Source organism: Portunus trituberculatus, chromosome 36 (assembly GCF_017591435.1).
Source record: "Portunus trituberculatus isolate SZX2019 chromosome 36, ASM1759143v1, whole genome shotgun sequence".
Lineage (NCBI taxonomy): Eukaryota > Metazoa > Arthropoda > Malacostraca > Decapoda > Portunidae > Portunus > Portunus trituberculatus.
Genome location: NC_059290.1, coordinates 4,332,611 through 4,351,159, shown reverse-complemented (window position 1 = coordinate 4,351,159; position 18,549 = coordinate 4,332,611). Strand labels below are relative to the sequence as shown.

General features: G+C 41.3%; 1 non-coding gene across 1 annotated transcript; it reads left to right on the top strand.

Annotated features, from left to right (window-relative positions):
• Positions 1-9,531: 9,531 nt before the first annotated feature.
• Trnai-uau lies at positions 9,532-9,627 on the top strand. Its single transcript has 2 exons — positions 9,532-9,569; positions 9,592-9,627. It is a non-coding gene; the product is annotated as a tRNA-Ile (tRNA).
• The last annotated feature ends 8,922 nt before the right edge of the window (positions 9,628-18,549 follow it).

The window sequence follows — 18,549 nt, the reverse complement described above, 5'->3', positions numbered from 1 at the left end:
TTATACAGCTTCAGAAACTTATATAGGGGATTTAGATAGTGAAGACCCTGTACATTAATATTCTGACCTCCATAGTCCCTTGCTAATGTCAATAAAATCCCCTGAACATACCTAAACTCGTTGTGAAAATGCGTCCCAGTACTTGAAGAGGTTAAACTGCACACGCGTACGATGAGACTATAGCATATACACACACTTTCAATACACAACACGTGCATACTCACTCACACATACGTTTCCTCTCACGTTCCATTTTCTCTCGCTCATCTCTTGTATTTTTTCTCTCACACACCAAGACAATTCTCCATTTATTTCGTTTGACCCTCTTACCTGCAAGGGGACTGGCAAATAAGTAGGTCCTTTCTTTATATTTTTTTGTTGCCCTTGGCCAGTTTTCTCTCTTGCATAAAAAAAAAAAGACTGAAGAACTTAGTAATATCGATGGAATTTCCCGAACATAACCTCTCGTTTCTTCGTGGGCAAGTGGTGTGTGTGGTGGGGACCTTCTCAGTAGGCAGGGAATCCCAACTCTCGTACACTCCACATTCCAGCGCCTCAGATTATGCAAGCGTGCAGTCACCGCGTTGCCGAGTTTCAATCTTGCTGCTGAATTCAATCTTACTTTCAATATGTGCAGTTTTATTCCGTTTTCAGATCCAACGCTAACTTCAGCTGTGTTTATTTTTATTATTATGTTTTTAGGTCCAAATCACGCCATTCTTATCCATTATTTAGAGTTTTATTACTTTCTAGACCCAAATTAAGCTAAACTCAGACATTTTTTTCTTGTTCAGTAACGTTTTCAAGTCCAAGTCACGCTATTCTTATCCAGTGTTTATAGTTTCATTACTTTCACACTGGAATCACGCTAATCAAAGCAATTTTATATAGTTTCATTACGTTTTCAGGTCCAAATCACGTAATATTTATCCATTATTTACAGTTTCATAACTTTTTCACACGCAGATCACGCCACACTCATCCATTTTACTGTTTCATTACGCTTTCGGGACAAAATCGCTCTAGTTTACATCCTTTTCCTACACTTTTATTACATTTCCAAACCTAACTCTCACTATCCTTATCCATTACCTGGTTTCAATACCTTTTCAGAATGGAACTACGCTACTGTCATCCATGATCTAGATTCAACATTATATTTCAAACCCAAATTATGCTACCTTTTTTCTTTATACGCTACAATTTTTTTTTATACCATGTGGGCTTTTCACAGGAATTTGTGGGCTAAGGGGAATACTTGATTTTTTACCTTTTTATCCATTTTGTAGTTTCATTGCGTTTTTAAACCTAAATCACGTTGCCTTTATCCATTATCTAGTTTCATTACCTATTCAGAAACAAATTACATTACACTAACCTCATTCATGATCTTGTTTTGATATTTTTTTTCAGACCCATTCACACAATCTTATTATCTAGTTTAATTATGTTTCTAAACCAAAATCACGTTAACTTTTATCCATTATCTAGTTCTATTACGTAACCCTCACCCAGTATCGTATCGTTAACTTTATCCATTATCTAGAACTATGAAGGTAACATGCCGAAGTCACTCTATCCTCACCATTTTTCAAGTTTTATTCCATTTTCAAGGCTAAATTAAGCAACCCTCACCCAGTATCGTTAACTCTATCCATTATCTAGATCTATTATGTTAGTCTAAACTCTAACGTCACCCATTCAACAGTTTCATGCTATTTTCAAGGACAAATTACGCAACCCTTACCCATTATCGTTAACTCTATTTATTATCTAGATCCATTAAGTTAACAGGCAAAGTCACTCTACCCTCACCCTTTTCTTACAGTTTCATTTAATTTTCAAAGCTAAATTACGCAACTCTCACCCATTATCTACGGTTTCGTTATGTTTTCAGGCCAAAAGTCATTATACCCTCACTCATTTCCTAGTTTTATTCCATTTTCGGGCCAAACTCACGGTGTCGTCAGTCTAGAATCACGCAAACTTCATCTGACATTGTATCATAATCTCATTTTGATTCATGCTTTTAACCAGGACTTAACCCCTTCAGTACTGAGACATTTTTACCTTGAGATTTGTGTGCGATTAGACCATTTTATTGACATAGGAAGTGGCTGTGGAGGTCAGAAGATTAATGGCTGGAGTCTTCACAATTCTAATCCCCCACATGAGTTTCTGAAGCTGTATAAAATCGCCAAATTGTAACTAGAATGAATAAGAAAACTCGACCTGGTACTGAGGAGATTAATTTAATTTCTTCGCGTTGCTCAGGGTGTCGGTACGTTTGTCTGTCTGTAGCTCCTCCTCCTTCTCCTCCTCCTCTTCCTTTTCCTTCTCCTCCTCCTCCCCACCACTCCATCACACTCCCATAAGCCACTCCATCATACCGTGTCCCCGGAAGCGCCTCAGAGCAGCCCAGTCCGCCTTGTCTCCTTGCCCCTTGCCCGCCTTGCCCCTTGCTCCCTTGCTCCTTTGCCAGCCGCTCCTGGTCTGAGTTGTACCTTGGGCCTTGTGTAACTCTATTTGGTCTATTAATGTCTTTTTTTTTCGTTTTAATTTCCTGGTTTGTTTTATTTGTGTGGTTTCGTTTTGATTTTCTTCCTGTTTTTTTTATTATTATTTTTGTTTTCCTAATTTTTTGTTTTAATCTAGTTTTTGTTTTGTTTTGCTTTATTTGTTTCTTTTATTTTTTTTTCACATTAGTTTTGTTTTTCTTATTTTTTTCTTGTTTCATGTGTTCACTTGTTTAGTTTTTTATTCCCGCCTTTTTATTTATTTTTTTTATTTAGTTTCTTTTGTTTACTCTAGTTAACATTTTCTCTTTTTCTTTTTCTCCTCTTTTCATTCTCTTTTTTCGTATAGTCACTAATTGAGAAGTTCTGTTTTCTATTTCTATTCTTTCATTCATTTTTCCTCTTCTCATTCTTTGTTTTGTATATTCCTTCTAATTCAAATCCATCTTCATTCTTTTATTCTTCTTATTTTTCTCCATTTTCATTCCTTGTATCGTATATTCATTCTAATTTCATTTTCATCTATTTTTTCCTTCTTTAATTATTTATTTCGTTTATTAACTAGTTTTCTTTTATTTTCCCTCTTATTTCTTTCTTTTTCTCATTTTTCCTACATTTACAAGACAGCACCTGAGCCCCGTGGTGTCGTGCGTGGTGTTGGTGGTGATACATAAAACAAATGAGGGACGATAATGTGACGTGTATTATCCTCGTATATTAATGTTCATGGTCTTAACGCGCATTACTGCCTGTCGTAATGTCCGTATCTATTATCACATCATTACTTTCATGCTCATCTTTTCCTTCTTTACCCTCTCTCCCTCCCTCCCTTTCTTCCTTGCTTCATTTCCTTCCTTTCTTCTTCCTTTCTCATTACTTTCATGGTCATCTTTTTCCTTCTTTACCTTCCTCCCTCTCTCCCTCCCTTCATTCCCTTCCTTTCTTCTTCCTTTCTCTCTTTTTCTTCACTATTAGTTTTTTTTTTTTCGAAGGATGTCATTTCTCTCTCCCTTCTTCCCTTCATTCCCTTCCTTTCTTCTTCCTTTCTCTCTTTTTTTTCCTCACTATTGCATTTTTTTTTACGAAGGATGTTATCATTTCTATATCTTGTACGTCTTTTTCTTCTTTCCTTATTGTATGTCTTCTTCCTTCCATTTTTTCCCTCTTCCTTCGTTCCTTTTGTTAATTTTCTTTTATCTTTTTTTCCTTCAATTATTTTGTCTGGTTCATTTTTTCCTCACCTCTCCTTTTATCCACTTTCCTTCATCCATTTTCCTTTCTTCCATATATTTTCATTCTGTTTCATCTTTTTATGAACTATTTTTTCTTCGTTCATTTGCTTCTTCATCCCTCTTCATCTTCCTTCCATCCTTCTTGTTTACTCTTTCTCCTATACATTGTGCTTCATCTATTCACTCTTCCCTTCCTCTCTATCTTTCCTCTCTCTCACAACTATATCTTCCCTCCTTCATTGCTCTTCCTTCTGCTTGCATCTTTCCTTCCTTGTATGCATGCTTGCCTCTCTCACTCGTTCTCCTTCCTCTCCCATCCTCCTCTCCTCCCTCTTAGCCCTCCATCCCTCTCTCTCCTGCCAAAGTGGGCGAGGGAAGGCCTGACAAGACACACAAGCTGATTAGATCGTTTAGTCAAGGGTTGTCAGGTGTCCAGTTGAATTAGGACACTTGAGGATTGCAAGGGGGAACTATAAAAGGAGTTACCTACGTTCTGTCCTCCAGCAGGTGGCAGTAATGAGGTTCAGGTAAGCCAGGTGAGTAAGTCAGTGAGGGAGGTGAGCATAGGGAGACTTAATTGAAGTGAGAGGTGAACGAGGGACGGATGATTGAGGAAAGGATGGTGTGATGGTGGAATTGGTTTGGTATTTGTTTGTGGTGGTGGTGATAGTGGTGGTGGTGTTGTTGATGGTGGTTGGGCTTTATTCTTATCCACCTCCTTGTCGTCATCATCGTCATCATCATCATCATCATCACCATCTTAAAATATAATGTTGATTCTGGTCCATTTGGATCTATTTCTGTGACGTCAGTTCCTCGCTTCTATTAGTTTTAAAAAGGTTTCTACGCCTTGAGCTTATGGCCTATATCGACTACTTATTTTTTTGCATTTTTTTTATTCACATTTATCTATTTTTGTGTAAACGCTATTATGCTTTTACCTAACACAATAATATCTTACTTTCACTTTCCACTATCTTCTCACATTCCTTTTAAATTAATCTTAATGTTGATGACAAAAAAAAACAAAGAAAATCCATCAATGAACTCCCTCCCTATTCACCTCTTCTGCACCTAATTCCTCTATTCATCACACGTTCTCACTCACTCCTGTTCCTCCAAGTAATACAAAAACCACTTTCAACAAAATCTATCACCGTCCATTTTCTCACTTCACATTTATCCTCCAAAGTGATTTTCGCCCAGATCAAACATGGCCACGAGTAGGATCCATTTACCTGGCGACACACCTTTAATTACCTTGACGCACCTGCCCTTACCTGCCATTAACTCCATTCTCTCCCACCGGTCATCGTCCATTTTTCTCTGCAACTATTTGACCGATCAAGATTAAAACTCGCGGGGACAACAGGGGGTCCATTTACCCGGCCGTTATGTATAATTGGCTTGACGCAGCTGTCCTTATATACCTCGAACATTGACAAATTCTATACGTGGTCTTGTCCGTTGTAGCTCCTGAAGTCTCGCCATGTTGGACGACACGAGCCAAATAGGGAACAAGGGGCCATTATCAGGACCATTAAAAATCCTGCTACTCGTGATTAATGAGTGCGTGTGCTAGCGAGGACGATCTGAGGGACGAGAGGTGCTGGGTATGGGTCGGGGAGGAGCTGGGTGAAGTGGGGGGTATAGGGAAGACAGTCAGGAAGGGTTGAGAGTCGAAGAGGGAGAGGGAGAGGGAGAGGGTTCAGGCTGGATGGGTATAAGGGATGATGGTGGTGGTGTTTGTATGGAATAGAAGGTTGTGGTGTTGGGAATGGCTGTGTTCTCTATTGTGATTCTTTTGTTCTCAGTTTTTCTTTCATTCTGCAGGAGTCGGAGAGGGAGAGGGAGAAGGTTCATGTTGGGTGGGTATAAGGGATGATGATGGTGGTGGTGGTGTTTGTATGGGATTGAAGGTAGTGATTGAAAATGGCTTTGTTCTCTTTGGTGTTTCTCTTCTTTTTTTATTCACACTTTTTCTTTCATTCTGTGACTCTCTTTATACAGTCTTTCTTACTCTTACTTTTATTTCAACTCTTCCTTTCTCTCCCTGTTTTATCTCTACCTATTTTCTCATTTTCTTCCTGTTTCATTTCTAATTTCCTCGTCAACCCTCTATTTATCATCCTCGTTTTTTTGTCTTTATTTCTTTACTCTTACTAGGAACAATTCACCTTTCCTTTCAACATTCTCTTCTATTTTACCTTCAAATACTTCGGTATCTCTTATCTTCCTCAGCGTGTCTCTTCGTTTGCCTTCAAGAGCATGACTCACCTGACACTAGCGGGGTGCAGCAGGAGGTGCAGGAGGTGGTAGTACGTTTATGGTGTGTGTGTGTGTGTGTGTGTGTGTGTGTGTGTGTGTGTGTGTGTGTGTGTGTGTGTGTGTGTGTGTGTGTGTGTGTGTGTGTGTGTGTGTGTGCCCAGTGGTGACAACAGGGAGAGATAGGCAGCGTGGTGGGCATGCAGGTAAGGCAGGTAGACCGCAGTGAACAGATAAAAGGTGGGGTGGCTGGCAGGTGTCCGTGAACTTAAGGGTATTTTGGTATATACAGCATAAGCAGGAACCAATCTTCGCTAAGTGCTGAGGCGTGACCCGTGCTTGCTGCGGGATCAGGTGACAGACTCCGCCCATAACCACACACACACACACACACACACACACACACACACACACACACACACACACACACACACATATACAGAGACCAGTCGTGGCCGCTTATACATGGTTATCACACGCAACTTGTAAAATACGCGATCACAACTGCCTTATCCATTTCATTCCCTTGGTTTTGATTTAAGCTAAGTGTGTTTAGGTTAGCGTACGGTGTGGAAGGACGGTAGAAAAATCGAAAGGAGGAATGAGTGGTTAGAATCTTTTGTTACTCATTCTCATTTTGTTTTGTTCTGTCAATTCGTGTAGGTTTCCTCAAATACAGAAACAACATTTATATTCTCACCGGCTATTGAAGTCACGGGTTATTTTTTTTTTAATTCTCTTGTTGCTCTTTTAATCAGTAGTGTATTTTCACCTGCCAATTTCTCTTTTTCTAACATGAGTATTTTCTATTTACTTTTAAAGGGGAAGACAAAAACGTTGGAAAAATAATAGTGTACTTTAACTCAACTCTTTTATTTATTTCTTTATCTTTTTCCAGCTTGTTATTGTTATTTTTTATTTACTTTCAAGGGGAAGGTGAATATGTTAGAAAATATCCTTAACCACTTTAGCACTGGGATGCATTTCTACCTTGAGTTTTGGGTTTGATTAGACGACTTTATTCACATTAAGCAGGGTTTATGGAGGTCAGAGGATTAACAACCAGAGTCTTCACTATTTGAATTCCCTCATAATTTTGTGAAGCTGTATAAAATCACCAAATAGTAAGAAGAATGAATATGAAAACGTGTCGGATTAATCACAAAGAAAGAGCAAAATGAAGCGAAGAGGAGGCAGGAGAAGAGGGAAGAAGAGGAGGAAAGAGAAGAGGAAGAAGAAAGGAGAGTGTGGAGGAAGAGGTTAGCATGAAGAGTATGAAGGGCACCGCAGCGATCAGGTGAAGAAGGAGACACATTCTGCTTCTTCTATTCACCGTATTTGCGACATATTACTAAACATTAGAACCAGGAACCAGTTTGTCTGCGTTGCCCTTCGCTTGCTGCGCCTCAAGTCTCCCACGCGTTCCCTCGGCTTCCATAAATCATCAGTTTTATGCCTGAATCGGTGAACCCGCGCACGGTTGTAAAGATTTCCAGCCTGAATAGATTATGCTTCTCGTCCTTGGGGTTGAGGCTTTGTAGTGTGCAGGACTCTTGCGCACCTGATCCGTGGTTGAAGGAGAGAAGCATAGCAAAAAGATGAAGAAGAATTGATGGTTTATGAAGAAGCAATATTTGATGGTATGGATAGATGAGTTGTAAGCGAAAAATGTGCTTTGTAAAATTGAATCAAGGAGAGAAAGAAAAGCATAACGAAAGATGAGGGGAAAAAAGGAGGGATTATGAAGAAGCAATATTTGACGGTTTGGATAAATGAGATTTAAAAGAAAAATGTGCAAAATAAAATCGAACCAAGGAGAGGAAGAGAAGCCAAACGAAAGATTATGGAAAACAGTAAGGTTTATGAAGAAGCGATATTTAATGATTTGGATGGAAGAATGTGAGAGAAAAATGTGCATGATAAAATTGAACCAAGGAGAGAATAAGACACATAACGAATAATGCCGTAGGAAAGGAGGATTGATGAAGAAGAGAATTTGATGATTTGGACTGAAGAGATGTGATAAAAGACGTGAATGATAAGACTGAAGATGAGTTGAGAGTAAATGAAGAAGGCTAACAATGGATGATCGAATGAAAGAATATAGATAATGGGTAATAAGTAACAATGAATGAAAACTGGAGGAGTGGAAGAAGAAGCGTGGATAATAAAACTGAGAGAGCATATCAGTATAAGAAAAGGAGAACAGACCAATGGAAAGACGAGACAATAAGAGAAGAAATACTTGGTGTGACGAGGAAGAAAGGAGCGTGATGAAATTGAGGAAGCGACAAGAGAGGAGGAGAGGAGTAGCGATGATGATGAAGCAGTAAGCAAGAATAAAGACCGATCCACGACAGAAGCGTTGATAATTTTACCGAGAAAGCGAGGATAATCGAGAATAAGAGAGAGAGAGAGAGAGAGAGAGAGAGAGAGAGAGAGAGAGAGAGAGAGAGAGAGAGAGAGAGAGAGAGAGAGAGAGAGAGAGAGAGAGCAAAATATTAGTACCATACTAAACCAAAACCAAATATGATAGCTTTCTGCTAATAAATTAATGAATAACAGGAACAATTATAAAGTTCCGATAACTCCCCATTGGCACGGCTTGCGGCATTCCTGGCACTCTTCCCCCCAATCTTCCTCAAGCCCACCACCCTATCCACCTCTTGCCCCGTGACCTTGAGGGACGCACACGCGCACACACACGGACCTACTTCCACTACCCGTCGCGTTTGTTTGATTTAGAAACTTGCTTTTGTCACCTGCTGAGATTTATTATTATTATTATTATTATTATTATTATTATTATTATTATTATTATTATTATTATTATTATTATTATTATTTTTTATCTTTACTATTGCTGTTGTTGTGGTTATTATTGTTTTTTTTCTCTCCATTATATAACATATATAGATAAAACATATAAAAAAAAAGAAAATAAATACGGAAATGGTTTGTGTACATGGTCATTGAGGAAGCCAGACCACGATCAAACAGCAATATTACTACTAAAACACCAAGCTTGACTGTTTGTTTTGATGCAGCGGCCAGCGAACCACAGGCTCCACTCTTCCAAGTGAATATACATGCTTTCCCGTGAAACCTGCCGGCCACTCCACGTGTAGATCACATTTTAACCCCTTCCATACTAAGACACATTTTCCATGATTTTTGTGTATGATAAGACCATTTTACTTACATTATGAAGGGTCTATGGAGGTCAAAAGTTTAGTGGCTAGAGTCTTCACAATTCTAACCCCGAACATATGTATCTGATACTGCTTAAAAGTCACCAAATAACAGAATGAATATAACTTATGAACTTATGAACTTATGAACTTATTTTGGGGGATTAAAACAATGAAGACTCTGGCCACTAATCTTCTGAGCTCCATAGACCCTTCCTAATGTCCATAAAATGGTCTAATTACACGCAAAAATCATGGTAAAAACACGTCATGCTACTGAAGAGATCAAGACCAGTAAAACCAAACATGTGTTCTATATCTCGGCATGCCCCTGTGGCGCAATCGGTTAGCGCACGGTACTTATACGACAGTTCTTGTGTCTGAGCCATGCCGGGGTTGTGAGTTCGAGCCTCACCAGGGGCAGCCATTTTTTTTGTGTCCCTAAAGTAGTGTGCGTGTAGCGTGTCAGGGAGGGGAAGGTGAGGGAGATAGTGTGTCAGAGTGGGTGAGGCGCAAGGAGCGTGTCACGGTGGGGGATGTGAGGAATGTATCAGAAGAGGTGAGAGGGAAGTCTATCAAAGTGGGCAGATGCGAGAGGGAGTGTGTCAAGAGTGGGATTGTCAAGGTGGGAGAGGTGAGCAGGGAGTGTGTCAGAGTGGGTGAGATGAGAGAAGGAGTGTGTCAGGGTGGGGGAGGTGCAGGGAGTGTGTCAGGGGGTGGGAGTGTGTCAAGCTGGGTGTCAGGACGCGGAAGATGCAGGGAGTGACAGGGTGTGGGAAGTGCAGGTAGTGTCAGGGTGGGGAGTGTGTCACGGTGTGGGAGATGCAGTGAGTGTGTCAGGGTGGGGAGTGTGTCACGGTGTGGGAGATGCAGGGAGTGTGTCAGGGTGGGGAGAGTGTCACGGTGTGAGAGGTGCAGGGAGTGTGTTAGGGTGGAGAGTGTGTCACGGGGTGAGACATGCAGGGAGTGTGTCAGGGTGGGGAGTGTGTCAGAGTGTGGGAGGTGCAGGGAGTGTGTCAGGATGAGGAGTGTGTCACGATATGGGAGATGCAGGGAGTGTGTCAGGGTGAGGAGTGTGTCACGGTGTGGGAGATGCAGGGAGTGTGTCACGGTGAGGAGTGTGTCACGATGTGGAAGGTGCAGGGAGTGTGTCAGGGTGAGGAGTGTGTCACGGTGTGGGAGATGCAGAGAGTGTGTCACGGTGAGGAGTGTGTCACGGTGTGGGAGATGCAGGGAGTGTGTCAGGGTGGGAAGTGTGTCAGGGTGTGGGAGATGCAGGGAGTGTGTCAGGGTGGGAAGTGTCAAGGTGTGAAAGGTGCAGGGAGTGTGTCAGGGTGGGAAGTGTCAAGGTGTGAGAGGTGCAGGGAGTGTGTCAGGGTGGGAAGTGTCAAGGTGTGAGAGGTGCAGGGAGTGTGTCAGGGTGGGAAGTGTGTCAGGGTGTGGGAGATGCAGGGAGTGTGTCAGGGTGAGGGAAATACAGGATGTGTGTCAGGATGTGGGAAATACAGGATGTGTGTCAGGATATGGAAAATACAGGATATGTGTCAGGATGTGGGAAATACAGGATGTGTGTCAGGATGTGGGAAATACAGGATGTGTCAGGATGTGGGAAATACAGGATGTGTGTCAGGGTGTGGGAGGTGCAGGGAGTGTGTCAGGGTGTGTGCCAGTGTGTGGGAAAGGTGAGGGGTGCGCTATCCTTTGGGGTGATAGACTCTTAAATGTGTTAGGACCTATAGTCTAAAGGCATAAAAATTTCCTCCTGCGCTGCCCAGCCTACATCAATGAAAGATCCAAACACCCTAATTGGCAGCGTCTAACGGTGCTATTCCAAGATAAAGGTGCCATTCCAGTTTCCACGATAATAATGCGAGTTTCCACGATCAAGATGCAAATCCAGTTTCCACGGTAACGATGCGGGTTTCCACGATGTCGATGCGGTTCCAGTTTTCACGATGCGATTTCACGACACAATAATGAAGTCCACTTGCCTACACAGGTACTGGGACGAACCCTTTCACCCCGTAAGGGTCCAACCCAGACCCTTGAGTGCAAGTAGAGTGACGCTGCCACCTTCCTGCACCGCAATTGAAGTTCACTTGCCTACACCGGTACTGGGACGAACCCTTTCACCCCGTAAGGGTCCATCCCACACCCTTAGGTGCGAGGAGAGTGGCGCTGCCACCTCACTGCGACGCAATTGAAGTTCACTTGCCTACACAGGTACTGAGACGAACCCTTTCACCCCGTAAGGGTTCACCCCAGACCCTTGAGTGCGAGAGTGACGCTGCCACCTCACTGCGCCTCACACGGGTAGCCATGAGCAATGACCCGCCACACACCACTCCCCAAACACTGTCAGTGAGTCCTTTTCACCCCGTAAAGGACCACTGGTATTGTCAGTGCCTGGTGCATGGCGCACAGCGTGCCCTCGTTCATGGCGAGTTGTTCAGCACGGTGTCATTATAAGCAGAGGTCCTGTACACCACTCACCACCAGACTCTATGCAAGGAGCCCTTATCACCCCTTAAAGGCCCCTCACGGCATCATCTGGTGGACGGTAGACACGGCAGACTGCTTAAGGCGACCCTTGCCTAGTGTGAGGCGCTGCAAGTTGACGACAATCAGTGAGCTTGAAGCCGCAAAGGAAAATGAGTCCACGTTAACAATGGGATTCCACGACAGGTTGCGATTCCAGTGTCCACGGTAAAGATGTGTTTGTCGAGGATAACGATCCGTTTATCGAGGCTAACGGTGCGGCGATGGCGAGACTATTTAAAGTATTATTACCTACACAGGTACTGGGACGAAACTTTTCACCCCGAAAGGGTCAACCCCAGTCCCGTGGTTATGAGAGCAGTGACGATGCAACCTTGCAATGCCTCACATGGGTCGCCATGAGCAATGACCCGCCACACACCACTCCCCAAACACTGTCATGAAGTGAATCCTTTTTACCTAACCTAACCTAACCTAACGTAAAGGATCACTGGTACTGTCAGTGCCTGGCTCACGACGCACAGCGTGCCCTCGTTCATGGCGAGTTGTTCAGCCCGCTGTCATTATAAGCATGGGACCCGTACACACCATTCACCACCAGACTCTATGCAAGGAGCCCTTATCACCCCTTTTAGGGCCCCTCACGGCATCATCTGGTGAGGGGTAGACATTGATCTCTTGCTTATGGCTACCCTTGCCTAGTGTGAGGCGCTGCAAGTGGACGACTAGTAGTGAAGCTTGAGGCCACCAAGGAATATATATATATATATATATATATATATATATATATATATATATATATATATATATATATATATATATATATATATATATATATATATATATACCATCTAGCTCTATTCCCGAAACAAAACAAAATTACTTTTTCCTCAATTGATAACTCGAAGTTAGTATGATATTTACTTTCTTTCTAGGTTAGTAAGTAGACTACAAGGCACCATGAACATATGAAGCCCCGTAAATGAGTTTACTTTCATAACTTAAATATCAAAGTCTGATAATGAGATTGTCTATTGCCAACCAAAACATGCTGCATAGACGTCTTCAGCGTCATAGAGATCTAATGAAGTTAGTTCATGGACAGTGGCCATCCTGATAGCGCAAAACCACACGGAGTTCATTAGAAGATTTCCAGGGGTATTTAGATGGCTGATCTAATAAAATCCTTTGCAGTACCATTACATACTGAGTTCCATCTTCCATGTGATAACACTAGATGGTCTTATAACTCAGGGAGTTATTAACGATAGAAAAGTTGGGAACCCATGTGTTAGGCAGTGAAGCAAAGGAGGTGAGGGATGAGGATGTTGTCACGTGGCTTTTTAATGTGTAAGATAACTGATGCTGGTGAAACTGACGAGTGGTGACCTTGCCTAACCTAACCTAACCCTAACCCAACCCAACCTAACCCAACCCAATCTAACCCAACCTAACCTAACCTAACCTAACCTAAGCTTTATAAATCAATCCAGACCGAACTAAACCAAATATCGCATAACGTAACAAAGCTAATCTAACCAAACCTAAATAGAAAAAAAAAATTAGACTACTTTCTGAAACTTAACCTAACCTATCCTAACCTAACTCTAACTAACTAACTCTAACTGTAGCTAACTATAACTAACTCTAATCTAACTCTAACTAACTCTAACTCTAACTTACTAAATCTAATTCTAACTAAATATAACGCTAACTCTAACGCTAACTAAATATAACGCTAACTCTAACTAACTCTAACACAAACTCTAACTCTAATTCTAACTCTAACTTAACTTAACCTAACTTAACCTAACCTAACCTAACTTAACTTAACTTAACCCAACCTAACCTAACGTAACCTAACCAAGCCAATCTAACAAAACCAATCTAACATAAGCTAACATAAAAACTAATACATAGTCTAACAAATTTCTCTCTCTCTCTCTCTCTCTCTCTCTCTCTCTCTCTCTCTCTCTCTCTCTTCCCCTAACACACAGCAAGGTCATAAGGTCAGGAAAGGTCAGTCTAGCCATTAAATCATCTAACAAATGGCGTCTTTCCTTCCACACGATCGACGGTAAACACAATTCGTCTCAATTGTCTTCATTTACGAACATCAAGAACCCTCCCCCTGTGTGTGTGTGTCTGTGTGTGTATGTGTGTGTCTGCAGTATAAAAATATAATCCGTATTAGGTTGTCACTATTTTTGCCCGCCATTAGTATCTCTGTCAACACGGGGACAATTTAAAGGGAAGGTCTGAAGGGCGAAGGACGAAGAGCAAGAGGAGAAGAAGGAGAAGAAGTAGGAGCAGGAGGAGGAGGAAGAAGAGTAGGAAAACGAAGAAGAGGTAGACAAGGAGATAATAACAAAGAGACAAAGATTAAAAGGGGAGAGAAGAGGAGTGAGGGAGATGAGAGAGAGAGAGAGAGAGAGAGAGAGAGAGAGAGAGAGAGAGAGAGAGAGAGAGAGAGAGATAAAAGAGGATAAAAGCAAGAGATCAGACAACCAGATACAGTAGAAATAAGCAAAGAAGAGAAAAAAGGACACGAAGACAGGCAAATAACAAAAGAACAGAAAAAAAGATAAACAGGAGGAAAGGGAAAGACAAATGAAAAAAGGGAGAGGAGGAAGAAGAGAAAATAAAAGATAAAGAGACATAAACAGCGACAGAAGGAACAGAGAAAGAAATGATAGAAGAAAAAAAAGGAGATGGGGAAGAAGATGAAATTGACAGAAACATGATAGGAAGAGAAGGAGAAATGGAGAAGCTGGAGGAAAGAGAAAGACAAAGAAAACGAAAAAGAGAGGAATAGAAGGAGGAAATTAAAGTAAAGGAAAGAAAAAAAAATAAAAAGCGAAGAATAAGAAGACAAGTAAGGAAAAGACATATCAAAAAGAGAGAGATTAGAGACACACGAGGAAAGGAGGAAGAACAGAAGGAGGAGAGAAATAAAAGAGAGAGAAACGAGAGACGAAAGAAAGAGTGTGCATTAAGAATCATTCCTTACCACTACCATCACCACCACCATCACCACATCCTCCTCCTCCTCCTCCCTCACCTTGAACACGAGGACAAAGGGCGTCTCTGCGTGTTACCTGCGCAGGAGAGAAAGGGCGTGAATGGGTGGTAATGAATGTCCAGCTGATGGGGCCATTACCGAGCGATGAGGCGGCGGGCAAACAATGAGGAGGATGAGTAAGATGAGGAAGATGTGATTCTCTCCTTCCTCTTTCGTCTCCCTCATTACTGGAAGACTGCAATGGTTCCCTCACGCCCTCATTATCTCTCTAGTCTAGTGTGTGTGTGTGTGTGTGTGTGTGTGTGTGTGTGTGTGTGTGTGTGTGTGTGTGTGTGTGTGTGTGTGTCCTTTCCTTCTGTCTCACCTGACTTATTGTGGGTCATTATCTGCCTCACCTGTCGTGTGTGTGTGTGTGTGTGTGTGTGTGTGTGTGTTTTAGTGTGACGTGTCTGCACTTCCTGCACTTAATCGACTAATTATATATTCAATCACATTATTATTATTTTTTCATTATTGTTATTATTTTTATCATTATCATTATTATCATTATTATCATTATTATCTTCAACATATTACTATCATTATTACAACTCAGAACATGATTATTAATTCTACTATTCACTCACTAATATTTTTTTCACCCGTTTTCTTATCTCTGCATATTTATTCATGTATATATTTATCTCTTATTATTATTTCTAACATATAAGGCTTATGTGTTCCTTGGACCATCTTGATAAGTCTCTGGTGTCCATGTATAGCTGGGGTTACCACTCGTATGTATATAGTATTTGTTTTGTTGTTTATTTATTTATTTTATCTTTTATTCTGTACATTATTGTGTCTCGTGAAGGACTGCGCCATCCCTCGGGGGCTCCCTGGGCCAGGCGGCATTCCAAGGTGTTGTCTGTGGCGCCATGTGGTGGAGATTGGCTGGTGTACGTTGTCACAAGCAGCCTGCAAAGAGTCAGCAGGTCTCGCGGTTGTTTCTCGTTTGTGTTCCTTTGAGATTGCTCCACTTCATCACATCACGCGCTCGCCAGATCCAGACACTCACCACTTCACAGTTCTATGTTGTTGTTGTTGTTGTTGTTGTTGTTGTTGTTGTTGTTGTAAGTGGTGGTGGTGATGGTGCATGTGTTGTTCCGCTATTCACTTACTTCTACATACGCAAAGAGTCTACAGGAATGTTGGTAAATAATTGGAGTTTGTCGGAAATGAATAACTGCGTAAGGTATCTAGAATGTCGAGGTGGGAGGTGAGAGGATAGAGAAAAAGGTTTGCAGGAGTTGGATGGTGTAAGGCTTGCATTCTCATACACTTATGTGCCTCATCTCCACTATTTCAAAAGGCTTTTCTTAAATTTACACGAGTTTTTTTAGGTGTTTTTACCGTTCTAGAGGCAGAGCGACAAGATTTCAACATTATTAAATGAAGAAACGCTCTTGAAAACCCCACTAATCATCTCTGTGGCCTTGGAAAATAGTCGTGGTGAGAGAGCAAAGTGTTTCTGAATACGAACGTAAGTTGTAAAGCACCTATGTGGAAGAAGGAATGGTGGAGGTGAAGAGAAGAAATTAAGAGGTAAGAGTTGGACAGATAGGAGTGGAGAGGAAGCATAGCATATAAGAGTTAGGAAGTAGGTAGATGATGGATGGTTAGAGTGAAGCGTAAGGAAGTAAAAAAATAATAGCATATGTGAAGAAGAAGTCAAGAGAAAAGGAGGTAAATATGAGTAAAGTAAGAGAATAATAATAGAAGTTGTGAGTTAGAAGTGAAAATGTGAGTAAAGAGGAACGGAGGAGGAAGTCAAGGGAAGGGAATCAGGAGTTAAGAGGTAAGAATAAAAAGAAAATCAAGTCGAAACGCTGAAATTAAGGGGTGATGAAAAAAAAGAAAGAAATCGAAACAGGAATTCAGACGGAGATAGAGTTAAAAGCGTACAACTAAACCGTAAAGATGGAAGGAGGAAGTCAAGGGAAGAGGATCAAGAGTTAAGAGGTAGGAATGATTAAAAAGACGCGTAGAAACATGAATTAAGAGATAAGGAATTAAAAGCGTACAACCAACTGAACCACCTCTTAACCACCGAAATCCACCTTTAGAAGTGTACATTACATAAACATAGAGGAAAAATGGCCAGATCTATAGGTGGTGACGGTAAAGGAAGAAAAATGTCCATTAATAAGAAACTAGAAAGACTCCAAGTTACATAAGGCTCTTTAATTCAGTCCCTGTGGTATCTCGATGGCCTCAGACGTGGTGGAGGTTGCGTAATAGTATTGATTAACCTTTACTTCAACACCTGACAGGGCGTCCCACCGCCTCACCTGGCTTACCTGCTGGTGTGTCTGGTGTCCGTAAGACGTCTCTGTGTGTGTGGTTTGCTATATTGGGTGTATTGAGTGTCCAGTACTTTTTTCTTCTCATTATTGGTATTAGGTTCGTAATCTCAAACACCTCCACTATTTCTAAACGCTTTATTTAATTTTCACACAGTTTTTTTTAGGTGTCTTTTTTTACGGTTTTAGAGGCAGAATGACAAAATGTCTACATTATTAACTGGAGAAGCACTCTGGAAAATCTGGCTAATCAGCTTCGTGTCCCTGGGAAATAGTCATGGTGAGAGAGCAAAGCGTTTCTGAACACGGACCTTAGTAGCGCGTTTCCTTATGTGTGGTTTGTTGTATTTACGTGTCTAATATCAGTTTTATTTCCTTTGTGTTTAGGGTCTTGGTGATATTTTTTGGCTAAGTGGTATTAGTGTCTGTATTCGGTCTCACTGCTGTGAAAGTGCGTGACAAATGTGCAGGTACATATGCTCGAACACACATAAACACACTTAGCTATCGAACTTTTTACTGGAGAATTGGATACGTTAGTAGGTAGCTTGGTGGGTAGATAGATATATAGAGATTCATAGACGCATAGATAGATACAGGTTTTATTTGCCATGACATTCTATAGAACTGCATCTTCATAATGATTAACATATGGTCCAACAAGTTGCAGTGTTCATAGTAATTCGAAAGGATTGTACGGTTGCTCATACAAACACTACATAAAACATATTGTATAGAGCAAGTAAAAAAGATAACATGCAAATACTTTAAAACAAATGCGCAGCACAATGAAAAAAAAAAACATTGTTTTCGCCCGGGATCGAACCGGGGACCTTGCGCGTGTGAGGCGCACGTGATAACCACTACACTACGAAAACTTGAAAAGAGCAATTTAAAGCTCTTATTAGTTTGTTTTTGTTACTGCTAAAACAATGTTACGTTCACCGGTTAAACTGGTAAGATTGGCATCGGAGAGCCGGTGAACAATAACAATAAAAAAAAACACTGCAGGTTCAACTGGTGAGGAAATGCAAAGGGGTCACTTTAAAAGCTACTTTAATAACCCATAATGAAATTGACACATATATAACAAGAAACATGAAACACAGATATATAACATGAAACACAGGAAAATGACATACACATATACATATAACACAGTAATAAATACAACAATAAAGAACCCAACTTAATACCTAACAATAATCCTAATCCTATATAGAGGCAATGTGGAAAACACGGACGAGGGAAGTGATACTTATGCGGTGTCGCAGTGGTGAAATGCTGGGTGATGGTTGATCCCACGGCAGAACCAAGAGGCGTTGTGTTCACTGGTTGAGGCTTGGATCTCAACTGCCAATCCAGAAAACCAAGAGCTGGCTCAACACTTTCGGTTGAGTCGAAAGGGCCGCGTGAATCCAACTTCGGGACAGTAGCGGGCTTCATGAAACGGTGACGTGGAAGGTTCACGAGACGGTGGCG